Source organism: Monodelphis domestica, chromosome 4 (assembly GCF_027887165.1).
Source record: "Monodelphis domestica isolate mMonDom1 chromosome 4, mMonDom1.pri, whole genome shotgun sequence".
Taxonomy (NCBI): domain Eukaryota; kingdom Metazoa; phylum Chordata; class Mammalia; order Didelphimorphia; family Didelphidae; genus Monodelphis; species Monodelphis domestica.
The window spans coordinates 254,922,073-254,936,650 of record NC_077230.1 but is presented as its reverse complement, the minus strand read 5'-3'; the positions used below and the strand labels follow the sequence as shown (position 1 = coordinate 254,936,650).

The following is a 14,578-nucleotide window of genomic DNA, read 5'->3' as shown; positions in this document are numbered from 1 at the left end:
CTTTTAATAAGACCTATTTTTGTTTTCCCTTTGTTGGAGATCATAATTGTTAATCCTTCTTTCTTTGTCTCAGTTGCAGCCCATTTAATTCTACTCCATCCTCTTACCTTTACCCTGTGTATGTCTACCTGCCTCATGCATGTTTCTTAGACAACATAAGGTAGGATTTTGATTTTTAATCCATTCTGCTATCTACTTCCTTTTTATTGTTGAGTTCATCCCATTCACATTCACATTTATGATTACTATCTGTGTATTCCCCTCTATTTTGACTTCCTACTTTGATTCTGCCTTTTCTCTTCCCTTTTAGTCAGTCTCCCCCATTTCCGCACCTTAATTTTACTCCCCTTCCCACCTCCTTCCCTCTTATTTCTTCCTCTCTTATTATAGTGCCCTTTAAATTACTCCCTAACCTTTCCCTACTTTGTATTGCTCCCCTCCCCACCAGCCTGTTTATTACCCTTCTGCTTCTCTATAGGACACAATACAATTCTCTGCCCCAATGGATCTGATTGGTTTTCCCTAAGTGAATTTCAGTGCCCATAATATTTAGGTATTACCTGTTGCCAACCTCTTTTACACTTCCATTGTATTGGTCTTCTCCCCACCACACCCATGAGCTTCCTTACAAAATATAAATTTACCCCATTTTTTCTCTATTCCCATTTCTTTTAGTATTATCCTCATTTTTCTCTATTCCCATTTCTCTTAGTATTATCCCTTTTTTTTACTCCAAGTTTTTTATATTTTTGACATATCCTATACAGTTTGTCCTGTAACCTCTAAGTATACTACTTCTATCTACCCTATGATAATATCAATTTTAAGAGTTATCAATATCATCTTTTCTTATAAGAATACAAATCATTTGAACTTATTGGGCCCCTTAATTTTTTTTTCCTTTCCTAATTATATTTTGGTGATTCTCTTGAGTTCTGTGTTTGGGCATCATAATTTCTGTTTAAGTCAGGCTTTTTCTTCAGGAATGCTTGGAAGTCTTCTATTTTATTAAATGACCAAGAATATGGTCAATTTTGCTGGGTAGTTAATTCTTGATTGTAAACCCAGTTCCCTTGCTTTCTGGAATATCATACTGCATGACTTCTGGCTCTTCAGTGTGGATGCAGCCATGTTATACTAACTCCATGATATCTGAATGGTTTCTTGGCTCTAACATTCCTGGGCATTGCCAATTAAGGATTTAATGTAGGAAGTGATCTCTGAATTCTTTCAGAATCTACTTTACCCTCTTGTTCAAGAACATCAGGGCAGTTTTCTTGGATAATTTCCTGTAAAATGATGTCTAGGCTTTTTCTTTTGTCATGACTTTCTGGTAGTTCAGTAATTCTTAAATTGTCTCTCTTGGATCTATTTTCCACGTCTGTTATTTATCATTGAAGTGTTTCATATTTTCCTCATTTTTTTCATTCTTTTGATTTTGTTTTATAGACTCTTGCTGCCTTGTGAAATCATTTGCTTCTAGTTGTTGGATTCTAATTTTTAAAAACTGAATTTCATCTCTAGCTTTTTGATTGTCATTTTCCTTTTGGTTTGTTTTTCTCTGTAGGTCATCTTTCACTTTATTTGCCTCATTTTCAAACTGGTCAATTCTGGCATTTAGAAAACTATTTTCTTGCTTTAGTTCATGTGCCTCTATTTCCAGGTGATATATTTTGCTTTTTAAGTTCTTTTCCCAATTTTCTTCAGCCTCTCTTAATTGCTTTTTGAATTGTGTTTTCAGTTTTTCCAAGGCCTGTGTCCAATTCGTTGGAGTTCCTGAGTGTTTGTTTGGTGTTCCTTGGTGGTCCCCTGTTCCATTTGTTCTTTGTTCATTACCTGGATACTGAATACTGGAAACTGTTCATTGTAATTTCTTTTTTTTTCTTTTTCTGTTGTTTACTTATATTTTTTCCTTTCTTTGACTATATTCTTGCTCCTCTGTTTATTTGCTGGATCTGTGGGTTTGGACTTTTCTGTCCTGAAGGGGTTTCTACTCTGCCCTGCTAATTAACTGGATTAGGTTTATGGAGCTGACCTGTATTATTAATGAGACCTGAGGCCAGATCTTCCTCAGATGGAAGCAGAAACTGAAGGTGAAGGTGAAGGTATGGAGGCTCCTCTTCTATTCCTTTTTGCCAGCCTCCTTCCTGTCAACTGCCTGGTCAGAGCCTTGAGCTTCCCATGATGGTACCAAGGTACTCTGTTGTGGTTGCAGCCTTCTCCCTGGGATCCCAGTCAGCCAGATTCTTACCACTGGTCTCAGCACAGTAAGTGGGTGTTGGAGATTAAGCTTCTCTACCCTCTGAAGGATTCTGATCTGCACTTGATAGAGATGATTAAGACTGCCAAGTTGATCTGCAGAGCAGGATGTGCCCTGAGGCCAAAAATTCCAGAGGCAGAGACCCAAGATGGAGGAGAGGTGGCTGAAAGCTGCAACCAAACTGCCCTCCTCACTGCCCCTGTCCTCCAGCTGCCTCCCTGCCAGCTGTTGTCAGAGCCCTAAGTCTTGCTTAGTTGTGGTAACAAGGCACTCCCTCCAGGTTGGAGCTCTCACCCTGAGATCCCAGCAACCACTGGAGTGTCAGCACAGTAGATAGGGGAAGGGTCCTGGGACCTTCTTTCATTCTTTTTCTTAAACCCAAGAATTCAACCTTCTCCACATACCTTTTAAGTTAAATCGAGCAGGAAGGTCCCCCAGCACTGTCCTTTTGAACTTGGTTTTGTTGTACCCTTCAAAGTGCTTTGTTTTTGATTGGTGTGGAAGGGTTTTAACAGATGACTCTACTTTTGCTGTTTCTATGCCACCATCTTGACTCTACCATACTGCTTTTTCTTCTGTGGGATACCTGTTTCAAACAGGAAAATATATAAATGGGATATTGTGCTGAAGGCAGCATTGAATAGCCAGGTCTTGAAGAAAAAGTCTGCAATTTATGAACCATATCACCTCCAGAGAGTAGTGGGTATTGTGACAAGGAAATCACTTTAAAAGACTGATATATATTAATTTAAGGTCGCCAAGGAATTCAGCTATGTAATTCCTAAACGAAAACTCAAGTCAGCCGTCAGCCTTTTATAGAGTTTAATTACAAACAGGAGGAAGAAAGGAATGAGAGAGAGAGAGAGAGAGAGAGAGAGAGAGAGAGAGAGAGAGAGAGAGAGAGAGAAAGGGTAGAGAAGGGAATAGGGCTTAAATACCCCCTCTGTTTAGGCTGGCCAAAAGGCCCAAGCCCTTAGATAGCTGGGGCAAAGAAAGGAGATCAGTCCCTATTACTCACGTGACCAAAATGGAGAAACAGTCTCCGGGGCCTCCACCTCCAGCTTCCTTCAGAGCAAGCTTCTCAGAGCACCTCTCCAACCACTCAGAGCCAAAACTCTCCAACCAACCCTCAGTCCTCAGACCCCTCTATCTTTAAGGAAACCATCCAAGTTCCCTCTCCTCAGTTCTCACATCTACCAATCATTGTCCATCATTTTCCCTGTGCCAATGGTGGCTCTAGCTTAACCCAGGACCGCCCAGAGGTCTGTGGCTTTGCACATGTCTGTTGGAGGTCATATTCTCAAATAATTAAATCTTGATCTTTTGCTACAGCCCTTCCTAAATCCTGTTAGGACTGAGTAGGGTAGAGATTGCAATTTCCAAGACTTGGTTCTGTCATTCCAAGTATCTCCATTGTATCAATTCTAAAATCAATCATGACTCAAAGAAATTCCTGTTCTATGCTTAAGCATAGGTCAAAGTCCTTTCCATTGTTCAGCAAAAGGTTTCTGTCCTAAAGTAATCTTAAGAAGGGAGGAGGAGGAACCTCCCATGTGAATGGGGTTCACATTCCAATAGACTATCACTAAGAAATTTTCCAAGTATGAAATTTCCCAATGGTGAAATTTCCAACATTTATAAGTCTAAGAAATTTTAAGGTTTACAGTATCTGGCAAGATATTGACTTAATAGACTGGACCTAAATGTTGTAAGAGTAGAATCTAGAAGGACTAGGACATCTACAACTTTGTCAAATTAAAAAAGTACTTGGCAAAAATAAAGTTAATATTACCCATTAATCACTACTCTGATGCCTCATCCTATCATTAAAGTGACTCAAATTCTTAAAAGCCATACCATCAGGTAAACAAATTCAGACAGGCCCTACCAGATTAGGAATTCTTTGAATATGGTGCTATTGGTAAATTGTCTATTGTCAGACTAAGTTCAGAAAAGCTCATCTTAAATTTGGTTTGTAAGGTGGTTTTAATCACAACAATTGTCAAAGGCATCTATTGAATTTATAGAAGAGGTATAATCCATGTCTGTGGAAGGATTATTCAAACTGAAAAAATTATAGAGCTTTTAAGTATTAAAAAATCTAGCATCTAGACCATATGGTGGTCTAGCTAATTCAGAGGACATGTGAAAGAAATCAGTCAATAAATGAGTATTTATTAAGTGCCTTCCACTTGGAAGGCATTAAGCTAGGTGCTAAATAAACAAAGAATAAATGAAATGAACCTAATCCCAAAGAAGCTTATTTTCTTTGGAGGAAAAATTTACCCATACAAATATATGCAAAAGGAGTAGGTACTAGCAGCTAGATGGATCAGGAATGACCTAATATAATATAAATAAAATTAATATAATCTTATTATATTATATTATTTATAATTAATATAGTAAAAATAAATATAAATAAAATAATAATATAAAATGTGAATTTAGTTAAGCTTTAAAGCTACCCTGGAATTCTAAGAGGTAGAGGTGAAGAGGGGAGTGTATATGAGGGATGGGAGATAATGGAAAAAGCATGAAAAAAAGGAAATGGAGTATCACATTCAAGGAACAGCAAGAGACCTAAAATTTGGAAAGGGAAATAATGTATAATAAGCCTGGAAAGTTCACTTGGAGCCAAATCATGAAAGGCTTGAGTTAAATGACAAATGAAACAGTGAGGCCTAGTCTCTGATAGTACCCCTAAGGTTAATTTATAAGGTATTATCCTAGAAAGAGAAGAATTATAGGAGAACATAATTGTCTTTTAAGTCTTTAAAGTCTGTCATAAGAGAGATTAGTTTTGTTCTCTTTGGCTACCAAGGGCAGAACCAAGAACAACAAATATAAATTGTAGAGAGGTAATTTTAGACAATATCAAAAAAAAATTCCTAAGCATAGAAACTGTTCAAAAATGAAAAAAGGAGCTTTGATAAGTAATAGGATCATCTTCATTGAAGGTCTTCAAGCAGAGGTTGGATGGCCACTTTTCAAGTGTGTTATAGTGACAATTTCTTTCATTAATAGATTTACTATATACATGACTATTGTGGTCCCTTCTAATGCTATATTAGGAGAATACAGCAGATGTAGAATATCTAATTATAATAGGGGAATACATCAGACATAGAATATCTGATTTTAGGTAAAGCATTACATTTTAATAAAACCTACAGGCACAAATTAAGGAATTACAGGTAGGTAATTAGAATATTAAATTACTGGATCCGTGAGTAGTCATTAATGGGCAAGTGTCACCTAGGAGGGAGATCTTTAGTGTAATACTTGGGATCTACAGGTCTTTTGCTATTCAGTTATTTTTGTTTGGGTTTTGTTGTTTTTTTACATCAGTGGGAATAAGGTATTCATTGAGACTAGATGAAAGCACAGATGGCTTTATTTATCAAATTTGTAGACATGAAAATAATACTTTGAACAACAGAGTTAGGATTCAAAAAGATCTGTTGTAGTCCAGTAGGAAAAAATCTATGGTGAAATTTAATAAGAACAATTTTAAAGTCTTACACTTAGATTCAAAAAATCAACCATAGAAGTATTAATAATATTGCACCAAAATATAGAATAGCATAGCTGTCAGTTCTGTGGGGAAAGAAGGATTTTAAGACCAAGCAAGAGATAGAGAACATTACAAAATGTAAAATGAATGCTTTTGACTATATCAAATTTAAAAAGTATAAAACCAATGGAACCAAAATTAGAAGGAAAGCAACAAACTGGGAAAAATTTTTATAACAAAACTCTCTGAAAAAGGTTTAATTTCTCACATTCATAAAAGCTAAGTCAATTGTACAAAAAATCAAGCCATTCCCCAACTGACAAGTCATCAAAGGGCATGAATAGGCAGGTTTCACATGAAGAAATCAAAACTATCAATAAGTACATGAAAAAGTATTCTAAATCACTCCTGATTAGAGAAATGCAATATATTGGTAGATATCCTCTTAGTTTCCAATTCTTTGCTACCACAAAGACAGCTGTTATAAATATTTTAGAACATATAAGTTCTTTTCCTTTTTCCCTGATCTCACTGGGGAAAAAAAACCAGAAATATGATTGATGGATCTAAGGGTTTACACAGTTTTATAAATTTCTAGATGCAATTCCAAATTACTTTCCAAAATGGTTGGATCAGTTTATAGTTCAACAGTATATTATGTCCCTTATTTTCTTTTTTGAACTCAATTTAACAAAAACTGCCAGGAAAATTGGAAAACAGTATGATAAAACTAGGTATAGACCAATATCTCACACCCTATATCAAGATAAGGTCAAAATGGATATATAATTTAGATATAAAGGGTTCTACCATAACTAAATTAGGGAAACACAAAATAGTTTTTCTGGCCTATCTTTGGAGAAGGGAAGAATTTGTGACCAAACAAGAGATAGAGTATATTATAAGATGTAAAATGAATAATTTTGATTATATTAAAAAAAGTTTTGCACAAAAAACCATATCTAACCAAGATAAGAAGGGAAACAATAAACTAAGAAAAAAATTTATAATGTCTCTGATAAAGATCTAATTTCTCAAATTTATAAAGAACTAAATCAAATTTATAAGAATACAAGTCATTCCCCAATTGACAAATGGTCAAAGGATTGAACAAGCAGTTTTCAGATGGAGAAATCAAATCCATCAATAGTTGTTTGAAAAAAATGTTTTAAATCACTTTTCATTAGAGAAATGCAAATTAAAACAGCACTGAGGTACCATCTCAGACCTATCAGATTGGCCAATAAGCCAGTAAAGGAAAGTGGTCAATGTTGGAGGAGATATGACAAAATTGGGACACTAATGCATTGTTGATGGAATTGTGAACTAATCCAACCTTTCTGGAGTGCAATTTAGAACTATACCCAAAGGGCTATAAAACTGTGCATATCCTTTGATCTGATTATGCCACTACTAGGTCTGTATCCCAAAGGGATAACAAAATAAGGGAAAGGACCTGCTTATACAAAAGTATTCATAGCTGCTCTTTCTGTGGTAACAAAGAATTGGAAATTGGGGGAATGTCCATCAATTGGGGAATGGCTGAACAAACTGTGGTGCATGTTGGTAATGGAATAATGTTGTGCTATAAGAAATGATAAGCAAGATGATTTCAGAAAAACCTGGAAAGATCTGCAGAAACTGATACAGAGAGAAATATGCAGAACTGGGAGAACAATTATATACAATAGCAACAATATTAGATAATGATTATCTTTGAAAACTTAAAGACTCTCAGCAATGCAATGATCTGAGACAAGCCTACAGGATTTATGATAGGGAAAGACTATTGGCTTCATTGGCTTCTGTTTGGCAAATTCTTATTTTCAGGAGTTTGTTGTTTGGGTAAAGTTTTATACTACTGTGCCAAGTCGTAATTCTCTTTCTAATTCTTTCTTCCATAACTCTCATTTCATTCCTCTACAGATTTTATTCCATTTATAAGAACATTTTTTTCTAAATTTTTAAATTCATTTCTTCCAGGAATTCTATTGAATTTGTACCTATACTGTGTTTTTCTTTGAGGCTTTCCCTGTCAATATTTTAGAGCTTTTTCCTTCTGGGTTTGTATCTTGCATGTCTCTATCACCAAGATAGATTTTTATTGTGGACTTCTTTTTTTGTTCATTTTTCCAGTTTACATTTTGAATTTGGACTTAATGTCAGATTTGGACTTTCTGTATTGTTGTAGGAAATTCTGGACTGGTTCTGATAATGTTTTGTTAGGGCTATTAAATCTAATGGGGTGAACAACCAAAAAAGGAAACTGAAAGGGAGCCAAAATGGCAAGATGCAACGTGGGAGCTTGATGGAGAAGTTCATAGACATATAGCTTCATACAAAATGAAGAGATGTCTGTTTTCGATAACCTTAAATGGAGGTTCTGGGATCAACTTTATCCCTTTCAGTTATTCTGCCCAATGGACAGAAGGTCCTTCTGAGGTGTGAGTTATAGGACTGAAATTATTTTCTAGGTAAAGATATTTCTGGGGCATGATGGAGATATTCAAAGGAGTATAGCCTTATTATAAATTGAGTATGGTGCTCTTTCATCCCTCAGGAACAACTCAGACTGGGGAGAACTGTAAGATTTCAGTGTACCCAAAGTGGCATGCAGGGCAAAGTGTCATCACTGTCTACAAGTTCCTGACCTAGGTTTGGATGTGTAACTAATCCATATGCAGTTTCAGTCAACTCTGATAAGCTTAGCCACTATTAATTAACTACAAAGCTCTTCTTGTGTAGTGACAGATCTATAGGCTTCCCTTTGGTCCGAGATTTCTATCCTGATTTTCCCACTAGAAGTTTCAGATTGAGCTAGAAGCTGGAACTGAGACAGTGCTTCCCTCCTTGGGCCCAAACCACCCAACTGCTGCTCACTTCTGAGCTTGCTTGTTTTCTGGTATGTGGGTAGATCCTGAGTCCATTCCTCACCCTTGTACAATAATCCTAAAATCCAAGGTTTAAAATCTTTAGAAGTTTTAGGAAAAGAAAATCTCCAATACCCCAAATCAAGAAAGCAAATCTTTTGGAGAAGGTGCCATAAGGATGCCTGCAGAAACCACACATTGCATCAAAAGAGCCAGAGTGAACTTTGGGATATAATGAATTGACCTGAAAGGGGTTGAACATATTTATTCTAAATGTAAATTCTAATGCCAAAGGGGAATGCTCCCAATTGGCTTTTTGTCAATGCATCTGTCAATCATTTTTTTCTCTTTTATTTCCCTCTTATCCCCAAATTGTTATAATTTCCACTTTTTAAAGTGCAATAATTATGCACCTCTAGCCAGAGAACTTTAGAGGTAAGCTGGTTATGTGAAATGATTCATTGGGGAGACCAGGCATGTTAATCTCCCAAAACCCTCAATTGGAGAGATTTTCAACATGCTCATCTCCCAATAGAATCAATGGGGGGATTGTATAAATAGAACCTCCTCCCCCCAGGGTTGTGGACTTCCTTCCCATCTGACCTAGCTTGTCCAACCCAGCTCATCTGACCCAGCTCATTCTATCTGCGTGCCTATGCTGAATGACTGAACATCATGTAAACACACAGGGGATGCATGTAGACATTAAGAGAGGATAAAGAAAAGAGTACAAGGGGGCATGAAGGATCATCGTTGAGAGAGACAGCCATGTGGAGAAACATGTGGTTAGAATTAAATTAGATTAGGCTTTAATCTCTATATATCTGTTTCTCTATTTTATGTGATTTTTAATAAACTATGGAAACCAAGAACCTGGAGTTTGTAATTTAATTGTAATACCCTGGAACACAATTCCTAGGCACATATCCCCTCTCTGGTCAGCCTGGCTTTGTGACCCAGCACTGGATAGTGAGCAACAAAGTGGACAGTTTCCATATGATGCTACATCAGGCACAAGTTTAGAGCTCTCTCTGTTAGATTCAAGACTGACTTCTTGTCCTGTTACACATCTTTCTATATTGGAATGCTTTACCCAGCCTTTTCTAACTAGATTTTGTTCCTTCTGTCTACAGACTACTCTATCAGACTGCCTACATAGGCTGGAAAAAATGACTTACCATGATTTTTTTTCTTTAGATTTCCCAGTCAAGACAATTCAAATGATTTCTAGATCTGTTTGGATGACTGATGGGGGATGGGAGCGTATTTCTTCCTGCCACCACCTGCCTCCACCAACTTGATTTTTCCTTTGATTACTATATATTTTCTATCATATATATAGAATAACCATTTCTGCCTGGTTAAATCAGAATTTTGGAATTTTGGTGGTGGTGGTTGTTTTAAAATAGCCTTTGTTGTTATTCTAAGTTCTTTAGGTGTTTGCATTTATTATCAAATGAATGCCAAGAAATTGGCTAATCTAATGTATTATTTATTTAGTATTTTGTATTTTGAGTGTCAGTGAATAAGTGAATAGTGTATATATGTCCCTTTTCCAGCCAGTGAATATTCAAATAAACTGTTAGGCAAGTTTTTATCAAGTTTTTTAAAGACCATTGACAGGTTATAATGTTCAAATTCTTGCCTTTTTATTTAGGGGAAGATTAAGGGATAGTGAGCCCCTATTTGAGGAAATCACCACCTTCACTCTAAAATGAGTTACTTTTATTCCTGGGTAAGATTTTTCTAATTTATTTATTTAAATTTCACTTTCTCAATTCAGAATTTAAAATACCTAAAGCAAAAATATCCCATCTAGAATTAAAATTGCATCCCATAGTGATCATACCAATCAGTTCTGCCTTTTTTTAATATATGATCTCATATAATCTTTTAAAATTAACTTTATTTAATATATTTTGTTTTTATATCACCTAAATTTCATCTAGTATCTCTTCCCCTTCTCATTTCCCTCCTCAAGATCCATTCACATGTAACAAAGAATATTTTTAAGAGAAAAAAAATTCAGCAAAATTGAACAATATATCCAAAAAGTCCAAGAATAAATATGTGCATTGTTTCACACTCATTAACTTCATCCCCACCTCGCCCCTGCAAAGCAGGAGGGCAAAATGTGTTATATTTATTCTTTGGGCTATATTTTATAATTTTGTAATATTCACATGATTATTATGTGTTATTTCTTTCTTTTTATCTCTTTTTATAGTTGTTGGATATTGTTTTCTTGGCTCTTCTTACTACCTTCTGCAGCAGGTCATGTATATTCTTCCCTGCTTCTCAGCATTTGTCCTACTCTGCTTCTTATACCACAATTCCATTGATAATATACCAAAACTTGCTTAATCATTCCCCAGCTGGCAAAGCTCTTCTTTGTTTCTATTTCTTTGCTACCACAAAAAGTGCTACTGTAAATATTATATTGTAGATAGGGATATTTTAGTCACTTTATTTGAATAATTCAAAATTGCTTTTCAAAATAGTTTTCCTGAACCACATTTCCATCAAATAGTGCCTATTATAGTAAGAGAATTTGCTTGTCTTCTCTCATTGACTATTAGTCTCTTATCCTTGCTAATTTTTATGTCGTGCAATAAAATCTCAGTTATTTTTATTTGTATTTCTCTTGTTATTAGTGACTTGGAGTATTCTTTCCTAAGATTCTTACTAACTTTCAGGTCTTCTTTTGAGAATTGTGTGGTCATATCTGTTTACTATTTCTCTATTGGAAATGACTTTTGTTCTTATCTAAGCATACACATATATATATGGACATGTACACATATATTAATATATACATGTATGTATATAGCTAGATATAGATAAAAGTTTTAGATATCAAACCCTTACTTGGTATAATTTTTTTTACAATTCAACTGTTCCCATTATTATGTTAGATATATCAAGTCTGTCTGTACAAAATATTTTTTAATTTCTTGTAATCAAATTAATTTTTTTCTTTTGTAATTGTCTCTATCCCATGTTTGGTTAAGAATTCGTGTTTTACACATATTCTAATTTTTATGGCATAGGATATAATAGTAATGTCACATATAAATTTTAAATTTATTGTGCCACATTGCATTTGATGTTGCTCTAAGCCCAATTTCTGCCAGACTGCTCTCAAATTTTCCCAACAATTTTTATCAAATAGTGAGTTATTTCTTAAGTATTTTGTTTTCTTTTCAAACTGAGTTATTGAGTTCCATTGTTTCAAATCTAGTCTGTTTCATTGATCTACTTCTCAAATTTTTAATTGATTCCAAATAATTTTGATGACTGCTGCTTTGTAACTGTAATAAAAAACACAGTCTAGAAGTGCTATTCCCCATTTAGTGCTACCTTTTTAATTCTTTCCTTTAATAGTCTAGATACATTTTGGTTTGTCCAAATAAATTTTGTTACTATGGAGTTCTGTGAAAGTGATCGTTTAATATGTATGTCATTAAAACTGTAAATTAACTATTATCATTCTTATTATATTGTCATGGCCTAGCCATGAGCACTGAATTGTCCTCCAGCAATTTAGTTTTTTTTTTTTATTTCTTTAAAGCAGAGATGTCAAACACATGGCCCACATTATGGATCTGAGTATGGTACAAAATGGACCAAAATGCAATTGGGAAATATTTACAAAATAAATAAAATTATAATAATACATATATATTATATTTTACAATTAACTCAAAATGCAGTCCACAGAAATCCTTACTTATAGTTTAGTGACTCCCATTTATATTTGAGTTTGACACTACTGGAGTACTTTGCAATTGAATGTATATGAATATTTTGTTTGCTTTGGAAAATTGATTCTAAAATATTTTATTATTATTTAACTTTTTAGTTATTTGAAATGGGCTGTTTCTTTCTATTTAATGCCTCAATTTTGTTAATTAATATTGAAATGTTGTTGATTCTTATTATTATTTTATAGCTTATAACTTTGCTAAAGCTATTGTATTAGTATCTTTAATCATTATCTAGGATTTTCCTTATCATCAGCAAATAGGTTAAGTTTATCTAATCCTTGCCAAACTTCCACCTTTAATTTTTCTCTCATTACTATTGCTATAATTTCTAGAATTACATAATAGCAGGAAAAGTGAGTATTATCCCTTATATTCTTTATTTATTTGGAAATTTTTAATGTATCCCTATTACTTATAATGTTTGCTCTTGCTTTTTGCTCTATACTTTTATAATATTGAAAACTTTCAGTTTTAGTTATCATTTCTATGAATTTTTGGTTTCCAATTTTTCAATTTCTCCTCAAATGTTGAATATGTCCTCTTTTGTGCTTATATTAGGTTGATTTGTTGGATTTCTTATTTTAAAAATTCATGTTCAATTCACTAATCTTTTTTTCTATTTTGTTCATGTATGTTTTGCAATATATATACTTTTTTCCCTGAGGACTGTTCTGACTTTCAAAAATTTTGGCATGTTTTTCATAATTTTTACTTTCTTTCATATAATTTGTCAGTTGCTTTTATGATTTTCATCCATATGTTTTTAAGATTTCATTGTTAAATCTCCATTTGGATTGGTATTTTTTATTTGTGTATTCATTTATTTGATTACTATCTTTATTGTTATGATTTTAAAAGGACATTTACTATTTTGGCATTTTTACATTTACTTGCATAATCTCTGTGCCTTAAGACATGTTTAATCTTTGTAAATATTCTGTGACACATTTTCTAGTCATCCCATTTAGAAGACACCATAGATCCTAATTTAGTTCTGGTTCCTCCAGGATTTTTTTTTCAAATCTTCATCTTTCCTTTTGTTATATCCTTGTTACATTTATCCAAAATTTATATCCCCCATCACTCAGTTTTTGCCTTTGATGACATATACCCTTGGGACTAGACCCCTAAACTGACTCAGCCTTCTCCTTCAACAGAAAATTAACTTTTCTAGTCAAGGTAGCAGCTTCAAATGACATGTTGGAAGAGGTTTTGGGAAATGGAGAACAGAACTTGCCTCAGCCATATGACATTACTCTTTCCTTTAGATTCAATTCACCCTGGCACTCCCTCAGTTTTCCCTTTTTTCTTTAGTTTTCTGAGAGCTATCGAAGTACGCTATACTCCAGGCTAGCCTACTCCTTTCTTCCACCTCAGGGTAGACAGTGTTGATGGTTACTACTTGTGGCTACTTAATGCTATATTTTTCTCCATTATTCCTAATATTCCCTTTTTTCCCTTAATTGATTTTTCCTTTCTCTTCCTCTTTAAAGGTAGTGCTTTGTCTTTCACTTATTACTGATTAATCTACATTAAGGAAACCTTATTCTCCCAGGTTCTTTTTGCCTCAATCTCAGTCTCTCCCTTCTCCATTTGTCTGAGGTTTGTAAATGATTTAGAAGCTGTGAAATTTAGTCCATAGTGTTTCAGGCCTGTTTCTCTATAATCATTTCTCTTATTTACATTCTCTTTGTTTCTTCATGTACATTTCAAAAAAATCGCTTAATATTCCTCTTTTATTTGGGAATTTTTGTTGCTTTTTACTCCATAGATATTGTTTTTCTTTCTAGGTTTTTCTTTCTTTTATTTGTCTCTAGAAATGAGATACTCATTTAGATAACTGGACACCTTCCTTGGCAGTTTAATTTATTTATATTTCTTGGTTTTCTGTTGTCTAGAGTATTTGTAAATCAAATAATTTGGTCATATTTTTTGTTGTTTTAAGTAAGAATGCTTTGAATGTCCATCTTTTTTACCCATTGGTCACCACTTTTGGTTTTTTTCTAGATGTCTTTTGCTTTGGGGAATATATCATTCTAATCACTCCTATGATTTCTGGTAGCTGCAGAAATGTCTATTTTTATACTTCATTTCCTTTTTCTATACATATATGTTGACATATATGTGTAGCCAATAGATGTGTGTAATTGGGTATATATGTGTA

The 14,578-nt window shown here is 34.1% G+C and overlaps 1 protein-coding gene across 11 annotated transcripts in view; it reads left to right on the top strand.

Annotated features, from left to right (window-relative positions):
• The window catches only part of CEP126 (centrosomal protein 126), a 144,179-nt gene that overhangs the window by 27,366 nt on the left and 102,235 nt on the right, over positions 1–14,578 (top strand). The window contains exon 2 of one of the 11 annotated variants that reach the window (XM_056794469.1): positions 10,305–10,382. The exons of the other annotated variants lie outside the window; for them this stretch is intronic. The gene's annotated coding sequence lies outside the window, so the exon portion shown is untranslated. The remainder of the gene's footprint in view (positions 1–10,304; positions 10,383–14,578) is intronic. 11 annotated transcript variants of the gene reach the window in all.